Raw genomic sequence first — 10,549 nt, 5'->3', positions numbered from 1 at the left:
CTGGGTGAAAGAGCAAGACACCACCTCAAAAAACAAACAAACAAACAAACAAACAGAAACACAGTCATTGCCTTTAAGATAATGCTTTCTTCTTTGCACATGGGTTCTATGAAGGAGTTCTGGATGGTCTTTTGCACAGCATAATCCTAAAATATTTTATTTTATTTCTAGTAAGTTTGCTTAAAACATAGTAATATATTAGATTTTTTTTTAATTGAGTGCAAGATTCTTATGTATTTTTAGGTATTTTTTTCTCAGTTTTTAAAAATGGACTCATTAACTCTTAATCATTATACAGAATTTTTAGTGGTTCACTTTTATTGAGCCTTCTCAAAATATCAGACTTCCAGACTTACTGGAATTCTTTATTGTTAACATTAATATGTCACTAGTTCATCTAATATTGAAAATGTTCAATTATTATAAAAAGTACTACTGTCAAAATTAGGTTTAAGAAAAGCAAACCTTATTAGTGTGGTAGATGTAATTCAGCTGTTCATAAGAGATTGAAGGCACCTTAGAGTGTAGGCAAAGCCTGCCAAAATTAAAATGTTCCTTAATCACAATTTTGTATGCTTTACAGAAATACAAAGAGCAAGATGGTTAAATGAAATTAACTTTTATACTAAGAACAGCAAATAATTAATATTTTGGTAATAATTAAAACTCCTACAAATGAATAACATCAATGGGAAACAAACGGAAGAGCAATAAGGTAATGATATAATGACAATTTATAGAAGAGAAAAAGCACAAACAACTAATAACAATATTTGAAATGTAAATGAATATAGGAAGTCATACATCTCTTGGACACACTGATTTTACATCTCTCCTTGGGGTGATTAATATGCCTATTAGCTTAATTTAATAATTTCATATTACATTCAAAAATTATAACAACTTTTTACTCAAAAGTATATAAAACTATTGTTTGTCATTACACAATTTTTATAATAATAAATAAATAAAATGTAACTACAAGGAAGTTCATTTGACTGCATTTACCTGAAAATGGCTGGATCAGGTTTACTGCCAAAAGTTTGAGACATGAGAGTTAAAGATAGAAACTTAATCCAATTATAGAAAACTAAAGCATATTCTATTATTCATACCAAAATATTTGGCTTATAAAATTCATAACTTATTTATGGGTAGAATTAAATGAAAAACAACATAAATAAAAAAAGAAAACAAAATCCACATAACGAACTCTATTGGTTCTTTTGTGACTGATGTAAAAATGGCCAGAAATGCAGTGGCTTAAAACAATATAAATATGTTATCATAGAGTTCTGTAGGTCAGAAATGTAATACAAGCCTTACTGGATGAAAATCAAGGCATGAGCTGGCTACAATATTTTCCGGAGGCTCTAGCGGAAAATCTTTCTTTCTTTTTTTCTTCTATCAACTACTTGCAATCCAGAAGAGTAAATAATTGTTCATCCTCAAAGCCAGCAAAATTGCACATCTCTGGCCATTATTCTGCAGTCACATTTTCTGACCACACCAATAAAGATCTTTCATTTTAAAATCCTATGTAATTAGATTTTTCCCAATGAATAATCTGGTCTAATGTCTTCATTTTAAGTCCCTAGTGTAGTCATATATGCAAAGTCTTTTTTCATGTAAAGTAACATGTTCAGGAATTAGCATAAGAAAATTTTGATGTGGATGCATAATTCTGCTTATTAAGCAAAAATTCCTATATGCCTGATTTTTATGTCAGTGTCATATCATTGAGTAACAGGTGAAGAAAACTGAAATTAGGGATGACATATAAGTTTATGTCTCTTTCCGAAAATCAGCCTTAAGGAGAAAGTAACAATAAACTGGATGGGGAAGAGAGCCTTGAGGAAGTGTCACAAGAATGCCAGTATGAAAATTTTAGAAAGCTAAGGAATAGAAATTAACATATATCGGTTGTCTTTTTTTTCTTCTAAAGACTCTGTTAAACATTTCCTTGGGTTATACCTTATCTTTTTAACAATTCAATCAGCCTACAGTGATGGAGGGAAGAAATATGATGTACTGAATGATATTTAGGAGAAACATGAACAGGAATTACTGTAAGTATTTTCATAACACTAGGGAAGGAAAGCCATTGAAGAATAGAGTGAGAACTTCCAAATCTAAAAGAGAGTCTAAAAATTGCTTTTATGAGATCAATGTTTTTAGATTCTAAACATGAGTGAAATCATGTGATATTTGTTTTTCTGTGACTGGTTTATTACATATAATGTTTTACAAGATCATTCATGTTTTCACAAATGACAAGGCTTGGATGGTTAGGGAAAAAAAGAGAATGGGAATATATTGGTCAAAGGATATGTAGTCACAGTTAGGAGAAATAAAGTGAAAAGATTTTATTGTACAGCATGGTGACTATAGTTAGTGAACATATACTGTGATGCAAAGATAGTAGATAAGCGTTCTCATTAAATAATTATGTGAGGTAATGCATTTGTTAGCTAGTTTTAATTACTGTACAATGTATATATACTTCAAAATTATGTTGTACATAATAAATACACCCAATTTTATCTATTAATTTAAGCAAATAAGTAAGTTTTCCTATTAGTAAGAGAAATCTTATTTATTATATAGGAAAACTAGATTCTAATATTCTAAGAACTTAATGGAGGTGAGAAAGAAACTATAATAACTGTAAACAATTTGCTTCAAAAAGCATGGGTAAGATAGTAATACAAAGTAAACAAAGAAAAAGTTACAATGAAATCAGCTCCTCATAGAGATATCTTCATTCCCATGTTCATTGTGGCATTATTCACAATAGCCAAGATGTGGAAACAATCTAAGTGTCCACCGATGAATGAATTAATAAAGAAATTTTGTCATACATCCACAATATAATACTATTCAGACTTATAATAAAAAAAAGACACTGCCATTTGTGACAACATGGATGAAACCAGAGGACATTATGCTAAGTGGAACAAGCCAGACCCAGTAAGAAATATTTAATGGTCTCATTTATATGTGAAATCTTAAAAAATTCAAATAAATACAAAACAGACTGGAGCAGTGGTTGCCAGGGACAGGAAAGAAGAAAAAAAAAATGGAGAGACATAAGTCGAAGGGCAGAAATTTGTAGTTAGGTAGAATGAATAACTCTAGAGATCTGAAGTACTTCAGGACTTTAGTTAATAATATTTCATTGTATACTGAACATTTGCTGAGAGTAAATTTTAGATGCTTTTACCACACACAAAAGAGTATCTAGTGAAGGTGATGAATATGTTAATGTATTTTACTAGAGTAAATATTTCACCGTGTATATGTATATTAAAATATGCTGTTTAACTTAAAAATATGCAATAAAAACAAATTTCAAAAAATTAAGCAACTGATTATGTTATTAGTAGAAGGAGTCAGTGAATTGATAAGAGTTCAATAGAGCAGATTTCTAAAGGAGTGTTTGAACAGAGATGAGTGATGGGAACCTAGACATAAGTTGGTAGATGTATTAGGATTCTCTAGAGGGACAGAACTAATGGAATATATAAATAGTATATGTATAAATGAAAAATATATATATGGGACTTTATTAAGTATATATCTACATATACACTTAATAATAATGTATAACTCCCATATTTCTCTATATAGTGTAGATATAGATAGATATAGATATAGATATATGGGAGTTTATTAAGTATTAACTCACATGATCACAAAGTCCCACAAGAGGTTGTCTGTAGGCTGAGGAGCAGGGAGAGCCAGTCTGAGTTCCAAAACTGAGGAATCTGGAGTCTGAATTTCAAGGACAGGAAGCATCTAGCACGGGATAAAAATGTAGGCTTGGAGCCAAGGTCAGTCTCTCTTTTCACATTTTTCTGCCTGCTTATAATTCTAGCCTCACTGGCAGCTGATTAGATTGTGCCCACCCAGATTAAGGGTGGGTCTGCCTTTTGCAGTCCACTGACTCAAATATTAGTCTCCTTTAGCAACACACTCACAGACACACCCAGGATCAATACTTTTATCTTTCGATTCAATCAAGTTGACACTCAGTATTAGCCACCACAGTAGGAAACCCCAACAGTTGACATTATATGAAACTCACTTAAAAAGCAGATTGAGGTAAAAACAGCATATCTTGATGTAAGAGTAAATATTGGAATTATATCAATAGATTAACTTAAATAATTATTGAATTTTATTGTAACATTCAAAATTTACATTGACCAAATGAATCAAGAAAAACAATGTAGTGATAAAATATATAAAGTATACAAATTATTTTATTGGAGTCCAGAAAATAATTTCATTCAAAATTACAAAGTTATAGAATTTATCTGAATGATTATAGAGGACTTTAGAAAATCAAAACATCACATAGGATAAGCATTTAGATGACACAATCATCCAGAATGAAAAATAGTAAGCATTTAATATAGTGGATTCAGAAATAGAGATGTGATCACAGTGCTACCTATAATTTATTGTTCCCAAGTGTTAGAAAATGAGCTAAATACTTTGATTTATAATTTGATTTAATTTTTATGAACACCATTTGAACAATGACTTTCACGAATCCTATTTTGTAGGTGAAGATATTGAGTCATTTAGAGTCCAAACAAATCAAACAAAATCAGTAAATACTAAATTACTGAGCTAGTATTAAATTCAAGTCTGTGAAATTCTTGAATAAACTTGTTTAACCACTACATTATGCTACCTCCTGATGAAGAACATTCCTCCCCACCAAAAAAAAAAAAAAAAGAAAAGCAACACAATACACACACACACTTTAATAGAAAAGTTATGGCATGAAAATATCATAAATTAAAGGGGTACAAGTATTAAATTTTATAAAAATAATATTAAACAAAAAAATGCTTTGGGATTTAAATAATACCTTTGCGTTTTCAGTTTTCAAATGTAATGAGTTTATGGTTAATACACTTGACACAGCCCAAGTAATTTAAAAACAAATGGGATTTATTGTATTGATTTAGCTATATATCTATTAAGTAATTTTTTAAAATATACCTGAGAAAACAGTCTTTTTCTATCAAATTAATATCATGATAAATCCATGATTCCAAGGTGAACTTTGGCAAATAATACAAATCTAGAAGTACCTTAATTTGTACAAATTCAGCTGCATTTTTGTAAGCTATGAATATCATGTCACCTGACTCAACAAGTTACTTTCTTAATTTATTTGAAACTATAAAAACGTTCTCTTCATAGTATGAATAAAGTCTTCCTACTGTAAGCAATTGTCATGTTTAATATTTGCTTCAGTTTCTCAAATGTAGAGTTACATTAAGAGAAAAAAATTCACTTAGATAAGGTCAATCAATTTTTGCTAACATTATCAAAATAAGTCCAATAAATAGGTCTTTTTGTGGGAAGTTGTTATGAATTTGACTTCGATGCAAAATTATTTTGGCTAACAGTTCTTAGAGAATTCAGATACTGGATGACCATAATTTTAAAGCACTGATTATACAGTATATGTTTTGCTACATGATTGATTCTCAGAGTTGTTACCTGCCACTAAGTTAAGTCAAAGAGTCTAGAAGGTTTAATTTTTTTTCCATTTGATTTTTAATTTCAAAATAATTGTTAGTTGTTTCCTTACCTAAACCATTTCAGTTCATAGGAAACATATGATAAAATATTAGGTTTACCTTTTGCTCTCTTATGCTTATTTCTATTGTATAGAATATTAATGTATTTTTCTTGAAAGGGCTTCAGAATGAAAATTGGTAAATGAAATATGAGTTTGAAGACAGTGGATTAAAGACTGGAAATCAAGTGCATTTTTTAAAACAGGACCTAAATGTTGCGTTTTATTTTGGTAAAGTGCCAACTTGTCTACTGGCATTAACATTGGTCATGTAAAGAATAGCTCAAAAACACTTAATAGAAATTATTAAACTTTACTTTTGTGAAATGAAAAAGTATCTAAAGGAGAAAAGTGAGGAACCTATAAATCCTGAAAATGTGTCTTAAGTGATATATTGTATTGACAAAGTTATTTATAATATTTTTATTATTTATCATGATGTCAGTGATGTTATATGCTAAGGGGAAAAGATTAATAATGTATGGTCTTAATTCTTAAAAAAACATATTATGTGATTTTGCTTTTGAATTTGTAGTTGCTATCTGGCACTCACTTTACTTCACACTCACTTTACTTTTTGCACAAACTGGAGGGTTGAGTCTGGATTAGTAGCAAGACAGCCAGTTTACAAACAATCCTTAGACTAGCTGGGTTTCTTCAGAGAGCTAAAAGTGTATTGAAGAGTTTGACAAGATAGTGTGAACTCAAATTGTTTTCAACAATATGCTGACTGACCTTAAAGAGAACACTAAAATGAAGAGCAAAATGAGGGTACTCCAACTTGTGTTAAAAGACATCTTAAGCCATTTGGGGGAGGGGGAGAAACAACTTCCCACCAATGTGAAAGGATAAAAGATTTTATTTATTATTCCTTTACCAATTAGCCCATATATTTTAACATACTTATGGGACTATAACAATAATAATAACAGCTAATATTATTTCGGTATGCAATATCTTACAGTTTTTGCAATTTGTATTGTGTTCAATATATCGTTTACTTGTTATAACAATCTATGTATCAGATATTTTTGTAAAATTCTCCATTTTATGAATGACAAAATTAAGGCACACAGCTACACACAGGTAGCTGGAGAGATGTGTATATGTGTTATATCTATATATAGTATTAGCTGTATATACACACATACATATACATGTATCATTTGGCTTTTCAGTATGTTAATATTGTATTGAAGTTCATTCCAAGTTTATCAAGATAATATTTTTCTTTATTTTAAAGCTAAAGAAAATGAGAGTCAAAAATATTAAATAACTCATTGAATGACACACAGTATTAAGTTAATAGGGTTAGAATCCAAGCTTATTCTCTTTCCAAATTGTCCCATTGCTTCTTAATCTAGGTCACGTTTTTCTGGTTTTTTTTTTTGAGATGGAGTCTTCCTCTGTTGCCAGGCTGGAATGCAGTGGCACAATCTTGGCTCATGGCAATCTCTGCCTCCCAGGTTCAAGTGATTCCCCTGCCTCAGCCTCTTGAGTAGCTGGGACTACAGTGGTGAGCCACCCCGCCCAGCTAATTTTTGCAATTTTTAGTAGAGATGAGGTTTCACCATGTTGGCCAGGATGGTCTCAATTTCCTGACTTAGTGATCTGCACACCTCGGCCTCCCAAAATCCCGGGATTGCATGCATGAGCCACCATGTCTGGCCTTCTCTGTACTTCTTCAGTCCCCTCTCTCCTTGCTTTTCTCTATGAATTTGCTATACAGAGATGGGTGTGACAGCATGTTTTAATCTTGTGATAACCATATATCATGCTAGTTTGTATCAGAAAGGATTATGCTAAAACTTCTATGGCTTATGAAACAAAAGACAAGTGCTAACTTACACTACACGTCCTGTATGTCTAAACAATGGTATGTCTGTCTGGAAGGGATAGACTTATGAAAATATCAAATTCTGTAACTGCATCATTACGACATCAGGTCTCCTTGGTTGTCATGCTGGGAGGAAAAGCATGTGGATTCAGCAACGATATTTTCCACATTCCAGAAGTGATAAATATCATGTGCCTCATATTTCATTGACCAGACTAGTTTTCTATAGAAGTGAGCTAAAAATATTGTCTTCCTTGCACAGAAAGGGAATGTGAACTGGATATTGGTGAACACTAGTTATGTCTACCATATCATCCTAAAAAAATGTCTTGGTCCTGACATGGGATTTCCCAAGAGACCACCTCAGCAAGGTCAGAAAATGAAGACTTTGCATAGAAGATACAAGATGCATAAGGTTTTTGATTGATGAGATGAGAGGTAAAACAGAAAGTAATATAAACTGTACAAAGCATAAGATTGCCTCACCAAAGGCAGAAAACAATCTCTCATCCCTATGCTGCAGCTTGAATGAAAAATAATGATACAATTTACCACTTCTATGGATAAACAAAGAGACCCAAAAGATTGAAAGGCTCTTAAAAAGAACCATTTGGTGGTATAATATTTTATAATGGCTTATGGCTTTTATAATTGTTTCTCACTGTGCCTGAAAAAAATTAGAGGAGTACATGCAAAGAAATACAAAAGCAGCAGCCAGAGTCAGCAGTGACAGGCTCCCCACTGAGTGCCATAAGCTCCATTATCTTCTGTCATAGCAACTCCTCAATCAAAGAGAAATAGTGCACCGCAAGCAGGAGACGAGGAAAAATAAAACATACGCAAATTGCCCAAATGATAGTACAAACTGCTACTGAAGACACAGTTAAAGAATAATAGAAAAGAGCAGGCATTTTCTCACAATTTATTTTCTTTAAATTCTAGCAAAAATTACATCAATTTACTCTTTCACATGCGTTCTCTGAATAATCAAAGAGGTGGCTTTTTTTTTTCATTTGTAACAGGTATTTCAGAGTGTTTCTGCCAGTATTACAAACAGAAGTTTATAATACCAATCTGTTCTCTTCTTGAGCCTTACACTCTCTGCATAGTGCATGCAAAGTCACAGTTCTTTTATAAATATTTCATGTAAGATTTGTTAATGTATATTTTAACTTTAGAGTATGTATTGTTACGTGATATAATCCATGGGTTTCAACAAGAAAAACATAAGAGCACATGCTTTGCTAATCCTTACTTAAGTGCCTTTTATCTGAAAATTAGCTTCTTTTGTCTGCTGTGTATATGCCTATCCCACAACTTTGTTTGTGAACACCAGTTTTGTATTTGCCAAACATGCCAATGAACAATAAAATACAAATTAAAGAAAATATTCTCATTTCTGTGCTTATACAGCACAGAAACATTTCTTATTTTTAATGTACTTTAAAATAAACCTTGTCTGCATTTTGAATCATGAAGATAATTGAGAATTTTTATTTCTCCATCTGATTTCTAAATTTTGCTAGTATTTTTTGAGTTGCATAATCTGCACCCTAAATCCAGGTGCTGTGCATTAACTACTGTAATCTGAATGACCCAATCTTCTATAATAAAATGTATGACAAGCCTGAGTATACATATTAATTATATATCATTCATATATACAGTCCTATACATATTCATAAAATGATGCCCTTATGATTTATTTCCTGTCTATAATCATTCCAAGTTCTAGTAAAACTTAATTATTTTAATTTCTGTGTTTTGTCATTGCAACATTTTATTGCTATTGTGCAACTATAAAAAGGCAAAGAATCTTCTGTGCTATGAGTCCAAATGAAAATCTCAAGAAACAAAAACAGTGAAGTGACTGGGAAAATGAAATCATTTTGAACTGATCCCTACAGCACTTCAGTTTCATTAGTGTTCTATTAATTTAATGCTGTAACTAGGTTTTAAGTTCTGACAAAGTTCTGTACGGCAGATCTCAGTATTAGGTTAATGTATGAATTGCACTGTACTACACATAAACATGATGTAACTGTGAATGTATAAGAATAGTCTTATAATTCGAAAAGTCTTTGTAATATTTTCAGAGAATATCCTAGATTGGTTGTTGTTGAATTATTTGATTTTTACAAATTATCTTGAATTACAGAAACAAATGTTAGTTTGTTCAAGCCTTAACACCATTGAGGATACTTATATCTCTCTATTTAAAAAACAGAAAATGGTTTGTAATTCACTCCAATGATTGATATGAATTAGATTTTATGAGGTTTTCAGGCATTATGAAGAACTAAGTAATTAAATATGCTTGAAAATTCTCTTTATTCAAGTTTTAAGTGGGTTTTACATAGTGTAAACATGGTCATAAAGAATGATAGTATTATTAGGAGCTCACTTAATCCTCATTTTCTCTCACTCTATCCCTTACGATAAAGTACATACTGTGATTATTCCTATTTTCCAAATAATGAAATGGAGGAACTGATAAGTTCAGTAACTTGGTTAAGGTTATTCAGCCCAGTAGTACAGAGCCATGATTTAATCTTTAGTCTGGCTCCAGAGTCTGTACCTCTAATCAATATCCAGTGTCAGTTTTTTATTTACACTCCTTTAATTTTACTCCTGTATATTTTGACTTTTTTTTCTCACATCTATGGGACTTTTGAGTAATGATAACTTATGTTTTTATATTTACAAAAAATAAACAAACATAAAACATTACAAGTCATTGATTTCTATTTTGACTGGGATATACAATCTGTTACAAAGCAGAATATTAATTGGCTTACCTGCCCTCAAAGGAAAATCTCTTCTGTCTCTGAAATTTTTATGTTGCATCTAAGACTGTTTTTCTCTTGATAACACTAGGATGAGAAAGACGAAAATAGACTATAGCCAGAAGGTGTTACTGCTGTCTCTGTGACTATCTTTTTGCAACTTGAGTTTTTCTTTCTGTTTGTTAATTTGCAATTCAATCTCTCCTATTTCCTCTTGGCCCTGCATGCAATCTTCACAGAGTTTATTTATTTACTCGTATTATTAGCTGACCACTGCAATCATGTAAATTTTATAAACATAGACAAGTTTGGGCACATGCAGGG

The 10,549-nt window shown here is 31.3% G+C and overlaps 1 long non-coding RNA gene across 1 annotated transcript; it reads right to left on the bottom strand.

The window, feature by feature from the left end:
* Positions 1–1,386: 1,386 nt before the first annotated feature.
* Positions 1,387–10,288, bottom strand: LOC144576816 (uncharacterized). The gene is made up of 2 exons (XR_013519370.1): positions 10,238–10,288; positions 1,387–3,798 (listed from the first exon to the last, which is right to left on the bottom strand). It is a non-coding gene; the product is annotated as an uncharacterized LOC144576816 (long non-coding RNA).
* Between the last annotated feature and the right edge of the window lie 261 nt (positions 10,289–10,549).

Source organism: Callithrix jacchus, chromosome 6 (assembly GCF_049354715.1).
Source record: "Callithrix jacchus isolate 240 chromosome 6, calJac240_pri, whole genome shotgun sequence".
In the NCBI taxonomy this organism is placed as follows: domain Eukaryota; kingdom Metazoa; phylum Chordata; class Mammalia; order Primates; family Cebidae; genus Callithrix; species Callithrix jacchus.
This window is presented reverse-complemented; position numbering and strand designations above follow the sequence as displayed.